Here is a 14,833-nt window from a genome sequence, read left to right as displayed (position 1 = left end):
AATTGAACTCAGTACTTAATAAAATTACTTCATATCTAGGCACTGATTCATTTTGAAATAAATTCTCTGGATCATGTGAAATATATCAGCCACATGTAGTGAAAAATTCCCAATGGTTTCTGAATCAAATAGACCCAGATTTAAACTGTGATCCCCCAATTTCCTAACTGAATAATAGAGGATTTATTTAACAAATTGAGCCTGGTTCACTGAATGTTAAAGTGATTTGACATAATTTGATGGTTACTACAAAGACCAAGTGTAGGTTAAAATGCCTAGCCATTTGGTATTCAAAGATAGTGATAAATTAATCACAGATAATATCCATTGAGATCTTCACTATTTCCTACTGCTTTCTGTGCATTTAATCTCCTCAACAACCTTGTAAATTAGATACATCTATGATGCCCTTCCTTTTCTGATACAATTAAACAACTTGCCAACAGTTAGTATTTAGAATTTAAATTCAGACTTATCTGACACCAAATTCTGTGTGCATAAACACTAACCTACAGAATGAGAAAGCTATATCTGTATCTACACATATATACCTATGTTGTTGTTGTTTAGTTGCTAAGTCATGTCTGACATTTTGAAACTTCAGGGCACCTCTGTCCATGGAATCTTCCAGGCAAGAATACTGGAGTGGGTTGCCATTATCTTCTCCAGGGGTTCTTCCCTACCCAGTGATGGAAGCTGTGTCTCCTGATTAGCAGGCAGATTCTTTATCAATGACCCACCCGGGAAGCCCCTATCTGTATCTATATCATCTATATCTATCTATCTATACATATACAGTTTTAGAAGAAGTTTGTCAATTTTGTGATTCTGACCTGGATCTCAATGAACATATCTAAGCTACACCATCTAACTCAGAATCCAGTCTTGATAAGACTTGATTCATAACTGATGTTGAGCCCGCCTTGGTTTCTACATCTAATTTTTTAAGGAGTGAACAATATTTTTGGAAATTTAGAACCAAACTCAAATAATGAGATAGTCCAGGAACCCCAGGTGTCACCCATGAGGGTGGGTATTTAGGGGATTTGAGGCAGAAAATATTGGTCAGTCTTACCAGAAGGATGTTATTCCAGCTCTACGGGATGCTTCATCTCCATCTTACTTTCCAAACTGACTGCCGCTTACCTTGGAGAACAGGAGAGTATCTTCTGGGGCTGCTATTTCTCCTTCAACACTTGGCAGTATTTGATCATTCTCCCTCCTGCTCATGTGGGCTGATGCTCAACAAGGCTACTCTTTGTCCTCATTTCCGTGGAACTGTCTCTTCCCCTATCTGCTCACCAACAATCTAATGGTCAGACTTTCATTGTGTCTTTGCTTCCCCACATCTTTTTCTGAGGCTGGTTATATTCTCTCCTTGGCTATTACAGTGCTTTCAGTAAGCACTAACAGGAACTTCCCACAGTGAGAAAGCAAAACATATACTGACTATAATGTATGTAGAAGATTTAACTTTAATGGGACCACTAGAATTACAGGTCCCTCCTCCTCTTTCTTCTGCTCTTTGTTCTTCTTCTTTATATTTTGCAGAATTTCAAAAAACCTATTTGCAGGGCAAGAATAGAGATGCAGACACAGAGAGGGGACTTGTGGACACAGTGAGGAAAGGAGAGGGTGGGATGAACTGAGAGAATAGCCCTGACATATATATACTAGCATGTGTAAAATAGACAGCTAGTGGGAAGCTGCTGTAGAACACAGGGAGCTCAGCTTGGTGCTCTGTGATGACCTAGAAGGTCATGGCCTAGTGGGATGGGTGGTGTTGAGTGTTAGGCTCAAGAGGGAGGAAATATATATATATATACATATAGCCAATTCACTTTGTTGTACAGCAGAAACTAACACACCATTGTAAAGCAATTATGCTCCAACTTGCAAAAAATAAAAAGTAGACACCTACTGTAAAGAAATAAATTATTTTTCATAATATGAAAACACAGGCTTCAGTTTATTGCATTTTCTTTCCCAAATAATATTCACTCAGTCAGTTCAGTTCAGTCGCTCAGTCGTGTCTGACTCTTTGCAACCCCATGAACTACAGCACACCAGGCCTCCCTATCCATCACCAACTCCCGGAGTCCACCCAAACCCGTGTCCATTGAGTCGGTGATGCCATCCAACCATCTCATCCTCTGTCACCCCCTTCTCCGCCTGCCCTCAATCTTTCCCAGCATCAGGGTCTTTTCAAATGAGTCAGCTCTTCCCATCAGGTGACCAAAGTATTGGAGTTTCAGTTTCAACATCAGTCCTTCCAATGAATACTTAGGACCGATCTCCTTTAGGATGGACTGGTTTGATCTCCTGCAGTCACTAAGCATATACTATACTAAGATTAAAACTGAATACTGGCCCATTCTCTGGCATGCCTCATACCCAATGAGACCTGGTCCTCTTCTTGACTGCCTGTTGTCAGTGACATCATTCAGAATTCCGTGATCTCACTCACTTCAGCCAGAGTTATATTTTTATTACTTATTTATTAATTTTAATTTTTTTGGCCTTGCCATACAGCATGTGGGATCTTAGTTCCTTGATCAGGAATCGAATCTATGCCCTCTGCAGTGGAAGCACTGGAATCATGAAGTCTTAACCACTGGACCACCAGGGAAGTGCCCGAGTTATATTTTTTAGAATGCAGCTCTGGTCACTAAAACGTTGGGTGGATTTTGGTAATTCTCTATAGTCTGAAGAATTAAGTGAGGTGTTATTATGTATACTTGTATGTGTATTAAGAAAGCCCTTTTATATCCTCAAAACAAATGACTACTTCAGAACTTGAAAAATTTTTATTTGTGTATATTCTCATTTGTATCTTATGTTTAGGATCATCGATGTTTATATCACATAGAAAGAGAGATTAGTGAAGTAGAAACAAAGTGTATAATAGAAAGAACAAGGTCAAAATTTAGTTCTTCAATAGATGAAGTCTTATATGTAGAAGACAAAGCTATAAAACTTTTAAAGGAAAGTACAAGAGAATATGGTTATGACTTTGGCATATGAGAAGAATTCTTACCCAAGACACACAACGCACACTCCAGAGAACAAGGCTGATACACTTCACTACATTAAATTAAGAATTTGTGTTTAACAAAAGGCCCATTAATAAAGTGATGGGACAATGTATGCAATCCAGAATATATAAATAGTTTTAATTGATGAATTAGAAAAAGAAAATTGCTCATAGAAAAAATAGGCAAAATTTTCGACAGGTAATTGAAATAGAGAGAGGCTTCCCAGGTGGCTCAGTTTTAAAAAGATCCACCTGCCAATGCAGGAGATGCAGGTTTGATCCCTGGGTCTGGAAGATCCCCTGGAGAAGGAAATGGCAACCCACTCCTGTATTCTTTCCTGGAAAATCCTTTGCACAAAGGAGCCTGGTGGGCTATGGTCCATGGGGTTGCAGAGTCAGACTAAACAACAAGTACAAAATATGAGTAAATATTGAGATACTATGAAAGGTAATTAACAGCTTCTGATATACAGTAAAAAATGTTAGTTGATATTAGAGTTATCATTAATAAAAGCATATTGTGGCATATAGCAAAGTGTTTTCATAGAACTAATCAAAAAATAAGTAAATAAAAAGATGAGACAGTATAGTAACTTGGGAAAAGAAAGAGACCGAAAATTTAAGGAAAAGAAAACTTAAGAATTTATAAGTTAAATATAAGGAAATTGGGGTGCGGGGTAAAAGAATGCTATATCAGGACCTCGATGGGTAATATTAAAAGTTTAAAACATTGACAGTCTATGGAGAAATTAAAACAATCACAAGAGATAAAACCACTTGCTCAGAACTTACAGTGATCCAATTATGTCAAGGTTAAACTACCGAAGGGTGAATAATAAAAATTAAAAGATAAATAATTAAAAGGAAACATAAAGCAAATTAACAAATCAAAAATATGAGGAGCTCACTTATTATTAAAAAAAATATTTATTTGAATCACTTATTATTAAAAAAAATATTTATTTGAATTTTTGTTTGTCCCAGAAAAAGTGCTCACTGCTGGAAATGAAAGCTCAGACATCAAAGGAAATAAAAATAATGCCAAGATTAAATTATTAAAGGGTAAATAATAAAAGATATAAAACATTTAAAGGACAAATAGACACAAATTTTAAAGGAGTTTAAAAATGAGAGATAAAAGAGATTATGAAATCTTGAAAGCTTAATAGGTTAAAGTGAGATGAAACAAATTAAAGCACTTTAAAGGAAATATATTAGTCCAACATTAAGAAAACAAAAGGCTTAGTGGTAAGAGCACACGTTGGGAGTGATCACTTACTGGTGGTATGGCCATGAGCATACCACTAATCTGCCTCCTACTTGTCAGATTTGTAAAAAAGTGGATCATCATGGTTCCTATTTGGGAGCAGGGTGGATTTTGAGGATCAAGTGAGGTCACAGATATAAAGCAATGAACCCAGTGCCTGGCTAAGGTCAGCTCTTGACAACAGTTAATCATTCCCTAAAATAAGTCACAAATGACTAATTTTGGAAACTATAGGATGGGCTTCCACATGGCTCAGAATCTGCCTGCCAATGCAAGAGATGAAGGTTTGATCCCTGAGTCAGGAAGATCCCCTGGAGGAGGACATGGCAACACACTCTGGTATTCTTCCCTGGAGAATCCCACGGACAGAGAAACCTGGTGCGTTTTGGTCCATAGGTTCACAGAGTCGGACACGACTGAAGTGACTTAGCATGCAACCAACAAGGACCTACTGTACAGCACAGGGAACTCTGCTCAAGGTTATGTGAGCAGAAAATGAAAAGTCAAAAAAGGAAACAGACCTCCCCAACATCCTTCCTTTGTATGTCTTGCTTAGTGTCAGCCTGCAAGGAGTTTTATCATGTGGTCAGGGCAGACTGCAAAAATCACCCCCTGTAATACTAAGCGGGCAGAGACAAACGAAAACAGTCCATCTGGGCTTGGTGTTTTCTTGCTCTTTTCCCTAAACTTTACTTTCAGCTTTACAATCTCACAGGTAAAGAAAAGGAGCTTTATCTTAGGATATGAATACTTCAGGATGATTTGCACACAGACATTTGTATATGGCGTGGAAATATGTTAAAAGTGAAGAAAAGAGAGAGAGCAAATTGGCAAAGGTCTGTCTCAAATCACAGAGGAAAACAACTTTCAGGGATTACTAAGTGGGAAAGTAATATCTTAAGTGATCTTACAGTCAGGAATATTGGCAATGTCAAGAGTGTTCCATTTTATTCTCCAGCAGAAGCAGAATTTGCAAGCAAATTTGGCAGAGAGAAAGATCCTAAAGTGCCTTCTTAACTCTGCACATTTTCTCTCATGCAAAGTGCCAATAATGAAAATGAAAGAGTTCAAGGAGGTACAAAGAGGGAATGAATTCTAGTTTGCGGTCCACACAGCACTGGAGAAAATGAAACAGGCAGATGTATGTGTTGGTATTGCACAAGAGAATGTCTTCTCTTTATTTTATTTAAAAAGTTTTATTAGTTTCTGTCAGTGTCAGAATTCTTCAGAGAGCATCTAAAAGTCAGGTTTAAAACAGCAGAAATTATCCCAGTTGAGAGATCCTGTCTACTTTGTCGACGTACAGCTGGAATCTGTAAATGAAATCTCTTGAATCTGGTGAAAACATGGAGACATGGCAATCTGAGGCCACGTATTCGTAGATGTATCCTTCTCACATGTGTGCCTTAAAATGACCATGGATGAGGAAGGGTTTGTACCATCACGTGTATTCCCGAAACTTCAAAAACGTTTTACAAACCATGATGAAGTTAAGGTGACACCTCAATGCACAGCTGAATTTCCTTTAAGGGGAAACAATGCATAGTCAAATTTCAGGAGAAGGAATTTAGTGCACCTGGGTAAAGGCTGTCCCTTCCAAGTTTCATTGAAATAACCAGAGAAAACCAGTCTCAGGACTTAGAAAGGGAAAATGACCTCAGTATGCCAGAAACTTTGGGGAACTCCTACACGACAGACACACACGGGACCAGATCGAGGGAGCACCGACCAGCCTGCAACCTTTGAAAGCCTCAAGTTCACAGCTTAGACTGGGAGTAATGGAACCATGGGCCACTGGAGAGATAAGGTGGGTATCTTCAGAACCTTAGAGAAATGCTTGGTGCTGATGGGAAGAGGCTCATCTTTTGGCTGCCTTTTTGCAAGATTTGATGTTTCGAACTGTGGTGCTAGAGGAGACTCCTAACAGTCCGTTGGATAACAAGGAGATCAAACCAGTCAATCCTAAATTAAATCAACCCTGAATATTCTTTGGAAGGACTGATGCTGAAGCTGAAGCTCCAATACTTTGGCCACCTGGTGTGATGAGCTGACTCTTTGGAAAAGACTTTGATGCTGGGAAAGATTGAGGACAGGAGGAGAAGGGGGTGACCAAGAATGAAATGGTTGGGTGGCATCACTGACTCAATGGACATGAGTCTGAGCAAACTCCAGGAGGTAGTGAAGGACAGGGAAGCCTGGCACGCTGCAGTCCATGGGGTTGCAGAGAGTCAGACATGACTTAGCGACTGACAGCTAAGCCAACAGCAATAACAGAATATCAAGCTGTGAGTAGCCATCTGTGACCCTAAGAAGAGGTGTTCATCTCTACTTCTTACCCTGGATTGAATTTGAGTAACCCAGCACTCATTTCACATGCTAGTAAAATAATGCTCAAAATTCTCCAAGCCAGGCTTCAGCAATACATGGACCGTGAACTTCCAGATGTTCAAACTAGTTTTAGAAAAGGCTGAGGAACCAGAAATCAAATTGCCAACATCTGCTGGATCATTGAAAAAGCAAAAGAGTTCCAGAAAAACATCTATTTCTGCTTTATTGACTATGCCAAAGCCTTTGACTGTGTGGATCACAATAAACTGCGGAAAATTCTTAAAGAGATGGGAGTACCAGACCACCTGACCTGCCTCCTGAGAAGTCTGTATGCAGGTCAGGAAGCAACAGTTAGAACTGGACATCGAACAACAGACTGGTTCCAAATAGGAAAAGGAGTACATCAAGCCTGTATATTGTCACCCTGCCTATTTAACTTTTATGCAGAGTACATCATGAGAAATGCTGGGCTGGATGAAGCACAGGCTGGAACCAAGATTGCCAGGAGAAATATCAATAACCTCAGATATGCAGATGACACCACCCTTATGGCAGAAAGTGAAGAGGAACTAAAAAGCCTCTTGATGAAAGTGAAAGGGGAGAGTGAAAAGTTGGCTTAAAGCTCAACATTCAGAAAGCTAAGATCATGGCATCTGGTCCCATCACTTCTTGGCAAACAGATGGGGAAACAGTGGAAACAGTGGCTGACTTTATTTTTCTGGGCTCCAAAATCACTGCAGATGGTGATTGCAACCATGAAATTAAAAGACGCTTACTCCTTGGAAGGAAAGTTATTACCAACCTAGACAACATATTAAAGAGCAGAGACATTACTTTGTTGACAAAGGTCTGTCTAGTCAAGGCTATGGTTTTTCCAGTGGTCATATATGGATGTGAGAGTTGGACTATAAAGAAAGTCGAGCACAGAAGAATTGATGCTTCTGAACTGTGGTGTTGGAGAAGACTCTTGAGAGTCCCTTGGACTGCAAGGAGATCAAACCAGTCCATCCTAAAGGAGATCAGTCCTGGGTGTTCATTGGAAGAACTGATATTGAAGCTGAAATTCCAATACTTTGGCCACCTGATGTGAAGGGCTGACTCATTTGAAAAGACCCTGATGCTGGGAAAGATTGAGGGCAAGAGGAAGAGAGGATGACAGCAGATGAGATGGTTGGATGGCATCACTGACTCCAGGGACATGAGTTTGGGTGAACTCCAGGAGTTGGTGATGGACATGGAGGTCTGGCGTGCTGCGGTTCATGGGGTGGCAAAGAGTCGGACATGACTGAGTGACTGAACTGAACTGAACCCAGCTCTGAATCTGTCCTTTGCATGTTATTCCTAGCCTCACTGAACTGGGTGACCAGGGTCATGGGCTTCAGTAGACATGTAAGTGTCCTAGGGTGATGCCAGGGGTTTTAGGGTGTCAGGCTCAAAGGGCATCCTTCTTGCTCAATTGCATGTGAGCTCAGTCACTTCAGTCGTGTCCGACTCTTTGCAAACCTATGGACTGTGGCCCACCAGGCTCCTCTGTCCATGGGATTCTCCAGGCAAGAATACTGGAGTGGGTTGCCATGCCCTTTTCCAGGGGCTTTTCCTGGTCCAGGGATTGAACCCACGTCTTCTGTGGCTCCTTCACTGGAGGCAGGTTCTTTATCACTGAGCCACTGGGGAAGTCCTCTTGCTTGATTAAATGGGCAAAGTGCTACCTGTGGTCAGAGGAACACTGATCAAAAAGACAACAGATCTGCCTCTGGGCTCACATGGTGGTCAGACTCCCTGCTTATGAGCAAGTCAGACAGTCTGTGCCAGTGACCTAGTTGCTACACTTGGTGTGCCCCTGCCCCAGCCTCTGCTGGCTCCTCTGTCCATCACTTCCCTCCTGGCATTCCCCCATCTGTCTGGTCCTGGGTCAATGTATGTGTGTATGTGTTTGTATGTAGGATGGGGTCAAAGGAGAATGTGTTGCCTTCATGGGTTGGCTTTTTTTTTTTTCCCTAAAGACTGTCTAATCTTTCACTATGTTTCTCTCCAGATGTGTGTCTTTGATATCAAAGCCAATAGCAGCTACTTCTATCTCTTTCTACTGTCACGCTCTCCTTCAGAAATAATGAGCAGAGAATAAATCAGCTCTTGCACAGAAAGGGTTGAGGGTTAAACACAAAGATGAAGGAAATATTGGCCAAGTGGGGAGGAATCTATACATATTTGGAAAATGTTATCCTGCCACATATTTGATTGAAAAATATCTTTATTCTGAAAGCCTAAGTTAAAATCCTATCTATATAAATTGTAATCCTAAATTATAATCCTATCTATGACTGGGGAAATAAGAGAAACAGAACCAATAATTAATTTCTTATAATGAATCTCTTTATGATATAATATATAAAATAACTATCTGCTCTCCTGGTTCTCCAGTTTGTCAAATACAGATCTAAATGTATACAGTTGGCCCTTTGCGTCCATGGGTTCTACACCCATGGATTAAACTAACTGTGACTAGAAAACATTTGAAAAAATACAGAAAGTTCCAAAAAGCAAAACTTGAATTTACCATGTGCTATTTACATAGAATACTTTTTTGTTCTTAACACTTACATAGCACTTGGGCTTCCTAGGTGGAGCTAGTGGAAAAGGATCTGCCTGCCAATGCTGGACCCAGGAGACATGGGTTTGATACATGGAGTGGGGCAGGGGAGATCCCCTGGAGAAGGAAATGGCTACTCACTCCAGTATTCTTGCCTGGAGAATTCCATGAGCAGAAGAGACTGGTGGGCTACAGCCCATGGGGTTGCAAAGAACTGGACATTACTGAGCAACTATCACATAGCCTCTCATTAGAGGAAAGGTCAAGACATATTTTGCGGTCTAAAATGTTATAATGATACACTCTTTAAGATGTTTGAATCTTCATACAACTATTTTCATAGTTAAAAAATGTGATCAAATAAAACCATTGTTTTTCTTTTTAAAATATTTATTTGTTTGGCTGTGCTAGGACTCAGTTGCAGCATATGGGATCTAGTTCCCTGACCAGGGATCAAACTCAAGTTCCCTGCATTGGAAGTGCAGAGTCTTAAGGCCACTGGATCATCAGCAAAGTTCTGCTCACTGGTTTTTGTTTATTACTCTGAATTTCTTGTCTGAGTCAGAAAGATCTCTCCTAGTTTTCATAATCTTGCTATTTATTTTAAATATTTTTTAGTATGAATTTTGTTAATCTAAATTGAAGGGATTCTGTTTGGAACTTTATTAAATTCACATATGAATGTCACCCAGTGAGGTAAGAACTGAATCCATTGTCCTCTTCATAGCCTCCAAGACCGTATGTGACCTGTCACTGTCCACCTCTCCATTTCATTTCCTGTCCTCCTCTGGTCTCAAGCCTCATTGGAATTTGTTGGTTTCCTCCAATACTCCACTTTTCTTTCTGGTAGGACCCTTCAGATTCTCTCCTCCCTTTGCCCAGAACTCTCTTCTGCAATCTATCACCTGTGGGCTCCTTCTCATCATTCATGTTTCATTTGAAACATCACAGCAGAGAGAAGTGCCCTCTGCTCCGAAACTGTGAGAGACACTCCATCAATCTACTCTTTATCAACTGACTCTTGCCAACTTGTCATCTCACTTATTAGCATCTGAAATTATTCTATGTATTATTTGTTTACCTCTCTATGGCCTGTCTCCTCAAACAGAATAAAAGTATGAAGACTCATTTCTACCTAGTTCACTGTGTGTTTCTAGCGTTTAGAAAAAGATCTGGAATTAGTGGGATCCAAATACTTGTCTAATGGCAGAAAGTAATGGAAGGTCACAGGTTCCCTTCAAGTTGCTATTTAAACTTTTGACTTTGTTAAACAAGCCTCTATGGAGAAGGAAATGGCAACCCATTCCAGTGTTCTCACCTGGAGAACCCCAGGGACGGGGAAGCCTGGTGGGCTGCCGTCTATGGGGTCGCAGAGAGTCGAACACGACTAAAATGACTTAGCAGCAGCAGCAGCAGCAGCAGCAAAGAGGAACTAAAGAGCCTCTTGATGAGAGTGAAAGAGGAGAGTGAAAAAGCTGGCTTAAAACTCAACACTCAAAAAACTAAGATCATAACATTGGGTCCCATCACTTCATTACAAATAGATGGGGGAAAAGTAGAAACAGTGACAGATTTTATTTTCTTGGGATCCAAAATCACTGTGGATGGTGACTGTAGCCACAAAATTAAAAGATGCTTCCTTGCAAGAAAAGCTATGACAAACGTAGACAACATATTAAAAGGCAGAGACTTCACTTTGCTGACAACTGTCCATCTAGTCGAAGCTATGGTTTTTCAAGTAATCACGTACAGATGTGAGAGTTGGACCATAAAGAAGGCTGAGCGCCGAAGACCTGATGCTTCTGAATTGTGATGCTGGAAAAAACGCTTGAGAGTCTCTTGGACAGGAAGGAGCTCAAACCAGTCAATCCTAACGGAAATCAATGCTGCATATTCATTGGAAGGGCTGATGGTGAAGCTGAAGCTCTAATACTTTGGCCACCTGATGTAAAGAGCCAGCTCGTTGGAAAAGACCCTGGTACTGGGAGAGACTGAGGGCAGGAGGAGAAAAGGGTGACAGAGAATGAGATGGTAGGATGGTATCACTGACTCAATGGACATGAGTTTGCACAAACTCCAGGAGATAGTGAAGGACAGGGAATCCTGACGTGCTGCAGTTCATGGGGGTGCAAAGAGTCAGACACGACTTAGTCACTGAACAACAGCAAAATACTTGTTCAGTTGTGTCTCATTCTTTGCGACCCCATGGACTGTAGCCCACTGGGCTCCTCTGTCCATGGGATTCTCCAGGCAATAATAGTGAAGTGAGTCGCATTTCCTTCACCAGGGGATCTTCCCATCTAAGGGACTGAACTCTCATCTCTTATGTCTCCTGCATTGGCAGGCAGATTCTTTACCACTGAGTCACCAGGGAAGCCCGTATGCTACAAATTACAGGGTGGCAATGAATGAAAGTTTCTGTTTTCATCCTAAATGTTCCGCTTCATGTGTGACTGAGAGATGCTCACTTTCTCTTATCTGGGCCTCAGTTACCTCAATTATGAGGTGAGAGGGCTGAACTGGATTCTAAGATCTCTTCCAAATACACTGCTGGGAAGTTGGAGATTTCGCAGTGTTTTATGTTAAATCCCCACTAGGGGACAGTATTTGCATAGTCAAATAGAAACTCTGCCACAAGCTGAGTTGAGCCTGGATTTGCAAAATTATTAGAATCTAGAATGGGGGAGCCTGGTGGGCTGCTGTCTATGGGGTCGCACAGAGTCAGACACGACTGAAGCGACTTAGCAGCATCAGCGGCAGCATCCATGTCTGCAGAGGACAAAAGTGCAAGCCTGTAGAGACTGGAGTCCTGCATGAGGTGCCAGGTCTCTGTGCCTCCCAACAGCCACTTTAAGAGGCCATCCCCGAGTGTCCCGACAGGAAAGCTTGGTCACCAGCTTCGAGCCTGTTCTTTTTATAAAAATTTTATTGAATTATAGTTGCTTTATGATGTTGTTAGTTTTCACTGTACAGCAAAGTGAATCAGCTGTGAAAGTGAGTGTTAGTCGCTCAGTTGTGTCCAATTCTGTGTGACCGCATGGACTGTAGCCTACCAGGCTCCTCTGTCCATGGAATTCTCCAGGCAGGAATTTGGAGTGGGTTGCCATTTCCTTTGCCAGGGTATCTTCCTGACCCAGGGATCGAACCCATGACTCCTTCATTGGCAGGCAGGTTCTTTACCACCTGAGCCACTAGGGAAGCCCAGTGGAACTCCAATAAATAATGGTATACAGGAACCACTGAATGAAAAGTAATATGTATCATAGTTAAGGGTTCATGATATGTTGTCCCATGCAATAGACAAGTTCTAGAAGAGCAAAACATAGTGACTCCTTTTAAGAGATGTTTACATGGCGGTGTGAATGAAGAACATGTGCCAAAACATGAACAGAGGTAAGTGATGCTTTTCTTTTTATTTCATGTATTGTGTTCATTCTTTTTTTTTTAATTGAAGAATAGTTGATTTACAATGTTATGTTAGTTTCAAGTGTACAGCAAAGTGATTCAGTTATACATACATTTATATCTCTCATTATTTCATTTTTTCCCTTATAAGTTATTAGAAAATATTGAGTATTGCTCCCTGTCCAATTCAGTAGGTCCTGCTGGTTTTCTATTTTATATATCGTAATATGAATATGTTAGTCACCATGTGCATACTATTTTTATAAAAACTCTTGTGCAGTGTATTAGGGTCCCCAGAGAATGAGAAAGAGCAAGATATGTGTATGTATATTTACACTGCCTTGATGGCTCAGTTGGTAAAGAATCCCCCTGCAATGCAGGAGACTGCCTGCAATGCAGGAGACCTTGGTTCAATCCCAGGGTCAGGAAAATACCCAAGAAAAGGAAATGGCAACCCACTCTAGTATTCTTGCCTGGAAAAACCCATGGACAGAGAACTCTGGAGGGCTACAGTCCATGGGGTCACAAGAATCAGAGAGGACTTAATGACTAACCCAGCACCACCATATATATATATATAGGATTGGCCAAAATGTTCATACAGGTTTTTCCCTAAAATGTTATAAAAAACCCAAATGAATGTTTTGGCTAACCCAGTGTATGCATGTATATGTATATACTTACATCTCTCTCTGTGTGTGTACGTATATACAACTAGAGAGAGAGATTTAGATGTTAATGTCATCCAAAGAATACCTTTACAGAAATGTGCAGAATAATACTTGGGAAAATATCTGGACACTGTGGCTCAGAAAAGCTGACACATAAAATCAACCAACCCAGGTAGCACCCAAGATAGGCTGACTTTGGTGCTGGTTGTGGGGTCCCTAAGAGTTTCAAAAGGACTCATTCCAGCAGATGCTCAGGAGATGGGGCACAGGGGACATGGAGGAGTCCTGACTCTGGGCAGGTGCTATTTGGGTTTTGCTTCACTTGGCCAGCTAGAGAAAATTGGGATCCCATTGAGAGAATTTATAAAGAAAAATAAGGAATTTCAGCTTCTCTAAGAGTAAGCGGAGGTCCCAAGGATTTTGGATTCTTTTGGTTTACTGGACAAAATTTGAATTTTCATGTATAATGGCAGACTTCACACACACAACTGAAGACAGAAGCTTGCATCTCTTACACGGGTTTGTGTTTCAGTGCCTTCAATTTTGGCGCCTTTGTCTGCACACCCTTTAAGGTCTTCTTTCGTATCCTTACCCGAGACCAGCACACCTGGCTAGAAGCAGTGGCCTGTTATTGGTTTTAAAGGTACAACCTACAATAAAGGCAGCCTATGTTAAAAAAAGGAAAAAAGCAATTGTGTATATTCTCAATATTTTCTGTTCCCATTTTGGGCACTGATGCAGGAAAATTAGGACACAACCTCTGGCTCGGGTGAAATTAATTCAATGTAGGTCATTACAGTCCAGTTGGTAGAACCACCTTGCTCACCCTTCCTAAAGAAAAGCCCACTGTCCTCTCCTCTGATGTTGCTAGCATCCTTCCTCAGCCACAGTCTAAAGAGGGCAGGGTGCTCTGCTCCATAGCATTTATGGTCCTGAGCATGCCTCTTGAGGATGCCGCAGCCTGTGGATTGTTCCCACAGAGGCCCTGGCTAGGTCCTCTTGGCTCCCCATGGGCTGGCAGCTCCTCTTGCTTTGGGAGCCATGGTGTCAAGTCTTCCCAGAGCAATGCCAGAGGGAGCCCTTTTTCCTCTCCCTACTTCCATCAGGAACAGAGGTCCAGGAAAGAGAGCTACATAGCCAGTTCAGCCTAAGCCAGCCTGCCCTTCACAACTTTCCCTCTGAAGCCAGGCTCCTTTCCCATGAACAATTAGTCTTAATGACAAGTGACAGAGGTTCTAGAACTGGGATCCCAGTGAGATCTGTAGTGAAAATCACTCAGTCATGTCTGACTCTTTGTTACCCACCACATGGACTATATAGTCCATGGAATTCTCCAGGCAAGAATACTGGAATGGGTAGCCTTTCCCTTCTCCAGGGGATCTTCCCAACCCAGGGATTGAACGCAGGTCTCCAGTAATGCAGGCGGATTCTTTACCAGCTGAGCCACCAGGGAAGCCCAGAGATCTGTAGAAGAAATGGTAAATAATAGAAGCTATCAAACCATAGCAGCAGGGTTGATTCCTATTAGTGTGGGAAGC

Source organism: Ovis canadensis, chromosome 18, assembly GCF_042477335.2.
Source record: "Ovis canadensis isolate MfBH-ARS-UI-01 breed Bighorn chromosome 18, ARS-UI_OviCan_v2, whole genome shotgun sequence".
Lineage (NCBI taxonomy): Eukaryota > Metazoa > Chordata > Mammalia > Artiodactyla > Bovidae > Ovis > Ovis canadensis.
This window is presented reverse-complemented; position numbering follows the sequence as displayed.